This window comes from Tinamus guttatus, unplaced genomic scaffold, assembly GCF_059628265.1.
Source record: "Tinamus guttatus ecotype Peru unplaced genomic scaffold, ASM5962826v1 Tinamus_guttatus_pri_ptg001084l, whole genome shotgun sequence".
Taxonomy (NCBI): domain Eukaryota; kingdom Metazoa; phylum Chordata; class Aves; order Tinamiformes; family Tinamidae; genus Tinamus; species Tinamus guttatus.
This window is the reverse complement of record NW_028289618.1, coordinates 178,790-189,724: the sequence shown is the minus strand read 5'-3', so window position 1 is coordinate 189,724 and position 10,935 is coordinate 178,790. Positions and strand designations below refer to the sequence as shown.

Genomic DNA, 10,935 nt, shown 5'->3' with positions numbered 1-10,935 from the left:
GGATTCCCCATTGTTGAAAGAATATTTGCGTTTTTTGTGCTATATAGGCTGGACCATTGTTAGTTTTTATAGTTTTTGGCGCTCTCAACATTGCAAAGGCCATCATAAAGTGTCGACATACATCTTTGGCCTTCTCACCTGTATATACAGAAGCATAGATACAGGATGAGAAGGTATCAACAGAAACATGTACATATTTAAATCTGCCAAATTCAGGGATATGCGTTGTATCTGATTGCCAAATTTCAAGCGCAGAAAGACCACGAGGGTTTACGCCGATGGATGGTACTGGTAAAATGCGCTGACAGTCTGGGCATGACTGTATGATTTGTCTAGCTTGTTCCTGAGTCAATTGGAACGACCTCCGTAATGCTTTTGCATTTTGATGATAAAAGTCATGCGACAAATGTGCTTGTGCAAAGCGATCCGGCAGAACTACAGCTCCTGCAAGGCTGTCTGCTTCAGCATTACCTTCGCTAATAGGTCCAGGCAGCAAGCTGTGCGAGCATACATGTTGGTTAAAGTACGGATAAATCCTTCTGTTTAATAGCCATCTAAGCTTCCAAAGAAGCGCAGAGAGGGTCTCGTTTGAAACCTCTTTTAAAAAGGAGTGTTCTAACCTAGAGACTAACCCTGCAACATAGGCAGAGTCTGTTATAATGTTAACTGCAGAGGGCCATCGCGTAAAGACGCGGACAACTGCAGATAATTCCGTTATTTGCGGTGAGCCTGTGACAACGTGTATGTCGCTCTCCCAGTGCCGTTCATCATTTCTCCAGACTACAACTACACGACCTGTCCTACCTGAGCCGTCAGTAAATACTGTAAGAGCATCAGGTATTGGCGTAAGGCTCAAATGGGAAACAGGTAATAGAGAAAGAGAGTTAAAAGACTGTATGATTTTATGTCCTGGAAAGTGGATGCTTATCTGTCCTGGATAATATGCCAAGGCACACTGAAAAACAAAAGACTGGTGAGTCAAAAAGGTTAATTGTTTTGAACTGAGCGGTAAATAAATAATATCAGGCTCTGTGCCATCTAGAAACATCAAACGCTCTCTTCCTTTTTGAATAACCATTGCAATCATATCAATAGCGGTGGTGACAGTTTTGCCAAAATTATGAGGCAGAAACACCCATTCTAAGATTATTAATGGACATGCGTCCTGTGGTATCCATTGTGCTAATAGGCCATAAGGTTGGAAGCTGGAATAAAAAAACAAAAAGACTGACAGGATAATTGTGCTTTCGCCTGTGAACAGTCCGAGTGGTTAATTTGTCCACAACTTTGCCAAGCGCAGCTCGCACAGGAGGAGTAAGCTTTCTTGAGGACGTCAAACTCGTGTCTCCCTCTAAAAGTTTAAATAGAGGATGTAATACTTCAGTGGAAATCCCTAAGGAGGGATGGATCCAATTAATAGTTCCCAGAAGTTTTTGAAGATCATTCAAAGTCTTTATGTCTGTCTTTAGGGTCAATGATTGTGGTTGAATTTGATGATCAGAAATTCTCCATCCTAAATATCACTAAGGCGGAGTTTCCTGTACTTCTGCAATTTTTAATCCTGCAGCCGATGCTGCACGCGTAATCTGATGCAGTCTCTTCTGCTGTTTCCTTTTGCTCTGCAGCAATCAATATGTCATCCATATAGTGATAGATGAGGACGTTATCGAAATACTTGCATACTGGGCTTAAGACTGCTGACACAAATTGTTGACATAATGTAGGACTATTTTTCATGCCTTGTGGCAGAACTCTCCAATGGTATCTGCTATGTGGTTTCATAGCACTGATGGAAGGTACAGAAAATGCAAACCGAGGTGCATCTTGCAGTGCAAGTGGAATGGTAAAGAAACAGTCTTTCAAATCAATTACTATCAAAGTCCATGTTTGAGGTAACATTGCTGGAGAAGGGAGTCTGGGCTGTAAGGCTCCCATGTCTTTGATGACTTTGTTAATTTTTCTTAGGTCATGTAACAGTCTCCAGGAATTATTTTTCTTTTGAATTACAAAAACTGTCATGTTCCATGGGAGTAGGAACTATATGTCCAGCTTGCAATTGTTCATCTACTAACTTGTGTAATTGCAGCAGTTTATTTTGTGGAAGGGGCCACTGGTCTACCCACACCGGCTTGTCTGTTTTCCAAATCATGGGTGGGACCTGCTGCTGGATAGTGGCCCCTAAGAAAAATCCGTACTTAACTGCATGCCCCATTGACTCAAACAGTCTCTCCCCCACAAGGTGATGGATCCAGGCAATATAAATGGCCTAATGTTTGCAGTTCTTCCTTCTGGGCCAATAATATTTATCAATCTTTTGCTTTGCATTGGGGTGCTCTGCCCACCTATTCCTGAAAGCGCTGTATGTGCATTAATTAGGGGTAAACTGCTTGGCCATTGCGAGGCAGCGATGACTGTAATGTCCGCTCCGCTATCTAAAATTCCTTGTGCATTAAACTTTATCAGTCCTGCTTGTAACATACAGGATATCTGCGGGTGATTCATAGTTATCTGTTGAGTCCAGAAAATTTCATGCCCTGTGGACCCAAAAGAGCCTGTGCCACGTTTAGTGTTTGCAGCATTTGGTGTCTGTGGTAAAAAGTATACTAATTGTGCTATTTGGCTCCCTGCTGGCACAGTACAGGGTGGTATCAGAGTCCATACCATTATCTTAATTTGTCCTTTGAAATCTGCATTGATAACTCCAGGTAACACAAACAGCCCTTGTCTCCTTGTTGAAGATCGTCCAATTAAAGACGCTGCCATTCCTCGCCCCAGGGGGCCGTGGACACCAGTTGGAATTAGCACAACTGATGTATCAGTAATTAGCACTTCTATTGTGGTGGCCAGGTCCACCCCGGTGCTGCCACTTGTGCTCGGGCACACACTCTGAGGGGTGATTTGCTGTCGTAGCGCGACCCCTCGCCACGCTCCGCTTGAAGTTTCCCGAAGGGGCCAATGGTCAACCTTCCTTATCAAATTTTGATCAACACTGATTAGCATAGTGTCATCCTTTGTGACAGCGCGGACACATTCCAGGCACTCCTCCTTTGTTCGCTTGCGGTTTTGGACACTATTTATGAATATGCCCAAATTGGCCACAAGCAAAACATGGCTTTTTCATAGACATTGTTGCAAATGTTTCAGCCATCAGTGAATATTCATACTGTTTGGTACCAACATTAATACATGCTTTTAGCATGTCATCAATAGTAGGATCCTTTAGTGGCTGCAAAATGCTCTGGTGTGAGAACGGAACATTATGTTTCTGCAAAACCCTTACACTCGTGGTGCCCCGCGGCGGATGGCGGCCTGCAGGGTTCATGGCGGCCGAGGGCGCCACGCGCGACTTCACGCGGGATCTGGCGCGAGGCTGCCCTGAGCCTGGGGAGCTGTCATTGGCCACTGGGCGGGGCCGAGCAGCCGCTGGAGGCAGAGCCGCCGCCGTGGCGAAGAGACACTCCTTCCCCATCCACGAAGACGACCAATCCGAAGAGAATCCGTAGCAGTCGGACCTTAAAAGGAAATACCTAGTTTTTGTGTAACCGCCCACCCCCTTGCCGGTATATAAACCCTGCACGCGGCACCGGGGGGTCCTTGTGCAAGATTCCCCCTTTGAGGGTGAGCCGGGGACCCCAGCTAGCTGGTAACAAAGTTGCATCCTGCACATACAGGCCTCTCTGCTTCTGTTACGCTCGCGGGCTGGGGATCCGGACTTAACATTTTTGGGGGCTCGTCCAGGATCCCACCCTGCCGGCGAGCAAAGCCTAAGAGACGCCCAGGACAGCTTAAGGTAAGCAGGATAAGCGGGCCCAAGGGGAGGCTGGCGAGTGCCTAGGTGGACGCACCGCAGGGTGGCCAGCCGGGTAGTGTGGGAGACGTCCCCACTACCCCATGGTTATTAGGAAAACGGGAGTGAAAGGTAAACCTCGTGGTAAAAGGTAAAAGGACGCGCGCAAAAGGAAAAGTAACATGAAATTTTGAGTGTTGAGTGTGTGGAATTGTTGTCTGTCGCTTTATGTGCTTTGTGTTTGTGTTTTTTCCTCAATCGAATATCGCTTGAAATGGGGCAAAGACAAACTACCCCTCTTTCTTTGTTCATTGATCATTTTCCCGAATTTAGGAGGCGGGGACATGACTTGTCGGTGGAGGTAAGAAAGAGCAAACTTGTTAATTTTTGTTCAAATGAATGGCCGACTTTCGAGGTAGGGTGGCCACGTACAGGTAGTCTTAACCTACAATTGGTCCAAAGAGTAAAGAGGAAAATCATGGACCCGGGGCCGCACGGTCACCCAGACCAAATGCCGTACATTTTTGTATGGGAAGATATGATTGAAAGGCCCCCGAAATGGCTTAAGCCGTTCATTGGCCACTATCCTGAGGCTCAGGTAGCCGGGGAGACTCAGGTACTGATAGCTAGGCCAGAAAAGGAGGGAAAGGATGTGAGACCGGACAAGAAAGCCCCGGCATTCCAGAACTCGCAATCGTATCCAAATTTAATTGATTTAGAGATTGAAAATCCTCCTCCATATGCACCGGCACCGCTCCAGGCCCCAGCTCCGCTGGGGTCGGCCTCACCCCCTGTGGTATCCTCCAGTGGAGGATGGGCGGACATACGGAGGGAAGGTATCCACCAGGGGCCGGCCTACGGAACCAGATCGCAGGCCCATAGGGAAGAAGCGGAGATGCCAAGCTCTACTGTACAGGCATACCCGCTCCGGGTGATAGGGGCGGTGGGGCCGAATGGGGAAAGAACTTACCAATATTGGCCATTGTCATCTAGCGATTTATATAATTGGAAAAGTCAAAATCCACCATTTTCTGAGAAACCCTCGGCACTAATTGATCTCTTAGAATCTATATTGTTTACTCATAACCCAACATGGGATGATTGTCAACAGTTGTTAAAGGTTCTATTCACAACAGAGGAACGGGAGCGGATCCTTTCGGAAGCACGGAAACTTGTCCCAGGGGTGGATGGGAGACCTACTACCCAACAGAACCTGATAGACGAAGGATTCCCGTTAACGTGACCCCCGTGGGATTTTGACCAATCAGAAGGTAGGGAGCGTCTCCGAGTATACCGCCAGACTCTGATGGCCGGCCTCCGGGCGGCGGCACGCAAACCCACTAACTTAGCTAAAGTTAATGCGGTAAGGCAGGAGCCGACTGAGACTCCAGCGGCGTTTCTGGAGCGAATATTAGAGGCTTTTAGACAATATACTCTGTTGGACCCCTTGGCAGAAGAAAACAGGGCAGCCGTCATACTGGCATTTGTAAATCAGGCAGCCTCCAATATTAGGAGAAAACTGCAAAAGGTAGATTGACTCGGGGAACAGACTATACAGGACCTATTGAAAATAGCAGGAAAGGTTTACAATAATCAAGAGATGCCCGAGGAAAGGCAGGAGAGACTGCGAAAGGAAGATAGGGAATTCCAAGTGAGGGAAAACCGGCGTAATCAGAGGGAATTAGCGAGAATTTTCTACGCCGGCAAAGGAAAAAAAGAGGCAGGGAGAGAAGTGCGGGAAGGAGGGGGAGGAGAGAGGAGGAGACTGGAAAGAGACCAGTGTGCCCTATGTAAGGGAAGGGGCCACTGGAAGAATGAGTGCCCCGAGAGAAGAAGAGGAGGGGCTGGTGGGAAGTCAGGGTCGTCCAGCTATAGACCCCAACCGTGGGTATTGCTGGCGGGGGAGGGGGAAAGCGACTGAAGGTGTCGGGACTCGGCCCCCTTCCCCGAGTCTTGGGTAACGTTGGAAGTGGAAGGGAAACCAGTAGGATTTATGGTGGACACGGGGGTGGAACACTCGGTATTGAACGAGGATAGGGGGAAGCTAACAAAGAAAACCTGTTGGGTGCAGGGGGTGAATGGGGTTAAATCTTATCAATGGACCACAAACCGCCGGGTGGTTCTAGGTACTAAGCAGGTTACTCACTCTTTTATCTATATGCCGGAATGCCCAGCACCCCTGTTGGGAAGGGACCTATTGACCAAGCTGCGGGCTAGAACATACTTTGAGGAAGGAGGGGTGAAGGTTAGCGATGGGGAAGGAAACCCGCTACATGTACTGACTATGCGATTAGAGGACGAGTACCGGATATATCAGCCAAAGGGGACAGGGGAAATACCGGAAGAAATGGAAAGGTGGGTGCGGGAGATTCCAGAAGCATGGGCAGAAAGGGCGGGAGTAGGAGTGGCTAGTCACAGAGCCCCGATAGTTGTGGAACTGAAATCAGGAGCGGAACCGGTCTGAGTCCGGCAATATCCTATGACAAAAGAAGCGAGGATGGGTATAACCCCTCATATCAACCGGTTAATCGGGCTGGGGATTTTGAGACGTTGTCGATCCTCCTGGAATACCCCTCTCCTACCCGTCAAGAAGCCGGGGGGACAGGATTACCGACCCGTTCAGGATTTAAGGGAAGTCAACTCAAGGGTAGAAGACATTCACCCCACAATCCCCAACCCGTACACACTGCTGAGCAGTCTACCCCCGACTATGGTTTGGTATACCGTCCTAGACCTTAAAGATGCTTTTTTCAGCCTGCCCTTGGCTGTAAAGAGTCAAGATATTTTCACTTTCAAATGGGAGGACCTGCAGCAAGGGATAGAGGGACAACTCGCATGGACTAGGCTACCGCAAGGGTTTAAAAACTCGCCAACCCTATTTAATGAGGTTCTGAGCGAGGATCTGCAGCTGTACCGTAGCACCCACCAGGAACTAACGCTGCTGCAGTATGTAGATGACATACTTCTGGCAGGAGCAACCAAAGAAAAATGTGCAAAGGGCACTGAAGATTTGGTTAGGGAACTGGCTCAGCTAGGATATAGAGCCAGTGCAAAGAAGGCGCAAATCTGTAAAACTGAGGTTGTCTACCTGGGATATAAGTTGCGCCAGGGTAAATGCTGGCTGACCATGCCCATGAAGGAGACAGTGTTGCGAATCCCCGAGCCGCAGTCAGCGAGAGGAGTGCGAGAATTCCTGGGGTTGGTAGGGTACTGCCGGCTGTGGATACCGGGATTCGCTGAGATTGCTAGACCACTATATGAAGGGAGCCAGGAGAGCCCGACCTGATTATGGACCCCAGAAATGGGAGAGGCGTTCCGGGCCCTAAAGAAAGCGTTACTAGAGGCCCCTGCATTGGCCCTCCCTGATCCATCGAAGGAATTCCATCTTTTTGTAGATGAGAAAAAAGGAATTGCAAAGGGGGTCTTAACCCAAACCACAGGCCCATGGCGACAGGTGGTAGCATATCTGTCCAAGAAATTAGACTCGGTAGCCGCAGGATGGCCCCTGTGCCTAAGGATGATTGCTGCCACTGCACTAATGACAAAGGATGCAGATAAGCTAACATTTGGACAACAGTTATGGGTAACTACCCCTCACCAGGTAGAGGCAGTACTACTGCAACCGCCAGCCAGGTGGTTAACCAATGCCAGACTGGCTCATTACCAGAGCCTATTATTGGACCCTACACGCTTGAAATTCACCAATCCGTTAGTTCTGAATCCGGCTACCCTACTTCCGGGCCCTGACTATGATGAATCAATTCATGACTGCCAGGAGGTCCTTGTGGAAGTAGTCTCTGTAAGGAGGGATCTGAAAGATAGACCTTTCGAAGGGGGCGGACTGGTGTGGTTCACTGATGGGAGCAGCGTTATAGAAAATGGGACAAGAATGGTGGGGGCAGCAGTGGTGGATGTGGATGGAAGAGTAATTTGGGCTGCCCATTTGCTGAAAGGTACCTCAGCGCAAAAAGCAGAACTCATTGCTCTAACAAAAGCCCTAGAAATGGCAGAAGGGAAAAGATTGACTGTATACACGGACAGTCATTATGCGTATGGGACCGTGCATATACATGGGGCCATTTACAAGGAAAGGGGATTTGTAACATCGTCAGGAAAAGAAATTCGGAACAAGCAAGAGATACTTCACTTATTGGAAGCCATGCATAAACCTAGAGCGGTAGCTGTGATTCATGTCCCAGGGCATCAAAAAGCGGGGGATCTAATTAGCCGAGGAAATCAAGCGGCGGATGAGGCTGCAAAACTGGCCGCGCGCAATGCGATGGCGCTGAACCTCCCCCCACCGGGAATGGGCCAGCTACCGCCAACTCCAGTATACTCTGAAGAAGATTTGCAGTGGATAAGGCACAATGGGAGTCTAAAGAAAGGAGAAGATGGGTGGTACTGAGGTTCGGATTCCACCTTGTTATTACCACAGACTTTGGGAGAACAATTATTAACTCAGCTGCACAAGTCAACCCATCTGGGAGAAAGAAAAGCAGCTAAGCTCTTGGAAACAGCTAAACTTCAGTTCCACAACCAGGGGGCGGTAGGCCGTAGAATAATAGAGGAGTGCATAGCGTGTCAGGTGATGAAACCTGGAAAAAGGACAGGACAACACCTGGGGGTCAGGGAAAGGGGTTGGAGACCTGGGAGATCGTGGGAGGTAGATTTCACCAAAGTCAAACCAGGAAAATACGGATATAGGTACTTGTTATGATAGACACCTTTTCGGGTTGGGTAGAAGCTTTTCCCACTAAGCGTGAAACTGCCCGGGTGGTAGCCAAGGTATTGTTAGAGGAAATAATTCCACGCTATGGGGTCCCGGAGGTTATAGGATCGGACAATGGACCTGCTTTTGTGGCAAGTGTCATTCAGTCCAAATTTTGGGGACAGTGTGGAAATTGCATTGTGAGTATAACCCCCAGAGCTCGGGGCAATTAGAAAGAATGAACCGAACTTTAAAAGAGACCTTAACAAAGTTGGTAACAGAGACTGGCGGGGACTGGGTGACGCTCCTTCCCTTTGCTATTTTCCAGGTACGGAACTCGCCCTATGTTTTGAATCTTACCCCCTTTGAAATCGTGTATGGGACTCCACCTCTGGTGTACCCACTAAGAAAAGGGGGAGGGGAGATCAAATCGGGTTAAACAGATGTGCTTCAGGCAGTTCAAGCCGTGTACCAAGTCCATAAAGAGATCTTTCCATTAATTAGGACTATCTATAATCAAGGGAAAGAGCCTACGGAACCCATGCATAATCTCGAACCGGGTGACTGGGTGTGGGTAAGAAGGCATCACCGAAAGTCATTGGAGGCAAAATGGAAAGGACCTTATGTTGTGATTCTCGTAACCCCCACTGCTCTAAAGGTTGACGGAATCGGTCCGTGGGTGCATCATTCACACATGCAAAAAGCAACTTCTCCAGAACAAGAGGAAGCTGAGAAGTGGGAGGTCCAGCAGAATCCCGAAAACCCCCTAAAGATCTGCGTCAAACGACAGAATGGTACACCTCCTGGTCCTGACTCTGGTGACGACCCGACTGGTAACAGGGGAAAGCCCCCATCTACCTTACAAATGGACTTTGTCAAGGTAGGAGGATGGGCAAGTGGTGCAGACAAGCGTCACAGCGGGATCCCCTAGTTTCACTGCTGATTTCTGCCCTAGTTCGAATCCGGGGAAGGGGTATTGTAATAGCCCCAATCAGTATTATTGTTCATATTGGGAATGTGTGACCATTTCAGCGTGGGACTACCCTTCACAGATTGATAAGTACTTGAGGGTGGAATTTGTAAAGGATCGGGTGGGTACTGTACAGTTAATGGTGACGCAACAACATTTAGATGTGGACGACCAAGATGAGAAGAAATTCTCAAAAATGAACAAGGAGAAGGGGGGACTGTGAGAACGGAACATTATGTTTCTGCAAAACCCTTACACCCGTGGTGCCCCGCAGCAGATGGCGGCCCGCAGGGCTCATGGCGGCCGAGGGCGCCACGCGCGACTTCACGCGGGATCTGGCGCGAGGCTGCCCCAAGCCTGGGGAGCTGTCATTGGCCGCTGGGCGGGGCCGAGCGGCTGCTGGAGGCAGAGCCGACCCCGCGGTGCGGGAAGATTTTGAGAAGAGACACGCCTTCCCCATCCACGAAGACGACCAATCCGAAGAGAATCCGTAGCAGTCAGACCTTAAAAGGAAATACCTAGTTTTTGTGTAACCGCCCACCCCCTTGCTGGTATATAAACCCTGCGTGTGGCACCAGGGGGGTCCTTGTGTAAGATTCCCCCTTTGAGAGTGAGCCAGGGACCCCAGCTAGCTGGTAACAAAGTTGGATCCTGCACATACAGGCCTCTCTGCTTCTGTTACGCTCGCGGGCTGGGGATCCGGACTTAACACTGGCAATCAGGGTTAGCATTCTCAACTGCTAGTTGCTTAAAAATGTAGCTTTGTGCTTGTTCATTATCAATTTGTTTCTCCAGAGCCTCATTAAGCCGATCCAAAAACTTCATGTATGGCTCATTCGCATCTTGTCTTATGCTAACAAAAGGCTGTCTTTGTTTACCAGCCTCCGGGACTGCCTTAAGGGCGCGGAGAGCAAGTATCTTAACTTGCTGCAGACCCTCAGGGGGAATTTCTGCTTGTGCTGTCGTAGCACTGTGATCGCACTCCCCCATCAGCAGGTCCACAGTAACAGCCCGTAAAGGACCTTTTTTCGACAGCCGCTGGTTTTCCTCCCCCTGTGCTCGAGCAAGCTCTCTCATTTTCGACTCCCACATCATATATTGCATATCAGTCATAATGAGACAAAACAAAGTTTTAAAATCATGGGGAGTAAAAACTGAAGTATCACAAAAAGATTGTATAAGGTGGCTGGTATATGGTGCGCCAAGGCCATGATCTGTCACCGTGCGTCGCACGTCCTTAATAAGATTGTATGACAATCCTTCCCAGCGCGGATTCTGGTCTGGTGCACAGATAACGGGGAAGGTTTTCAGCGTGCCCACATCCCCTGCCTGTTTTGCTCCTTGTTTTACTGAGGCCCATTTATCATGAGGATCCGGGGGGTATAGGTCTGTCTCCTTTCCAGGGTCAATAGGACCCAAGTCAAAAGGATCATCGTCCTGGTCATCAGGTGGCAGTACCGCAAAGGCTTT

The 10,935-nt window shown here is 48.8% G+C and overlaps 1 pseudogene; it reads left to right on the top strand.

The window, feature by feature from the left end:
- The first annotated feature begins 4,298 nt into the window (after positions 1-4,298).
- On the top strand, positions 4,299-9,959 carry LOC148590833 (uncharacterized; annotated as a pseudogene).
- The last annotated feature ends 976 nt before the right edge of the window (positions 9,960-10,935 follow it).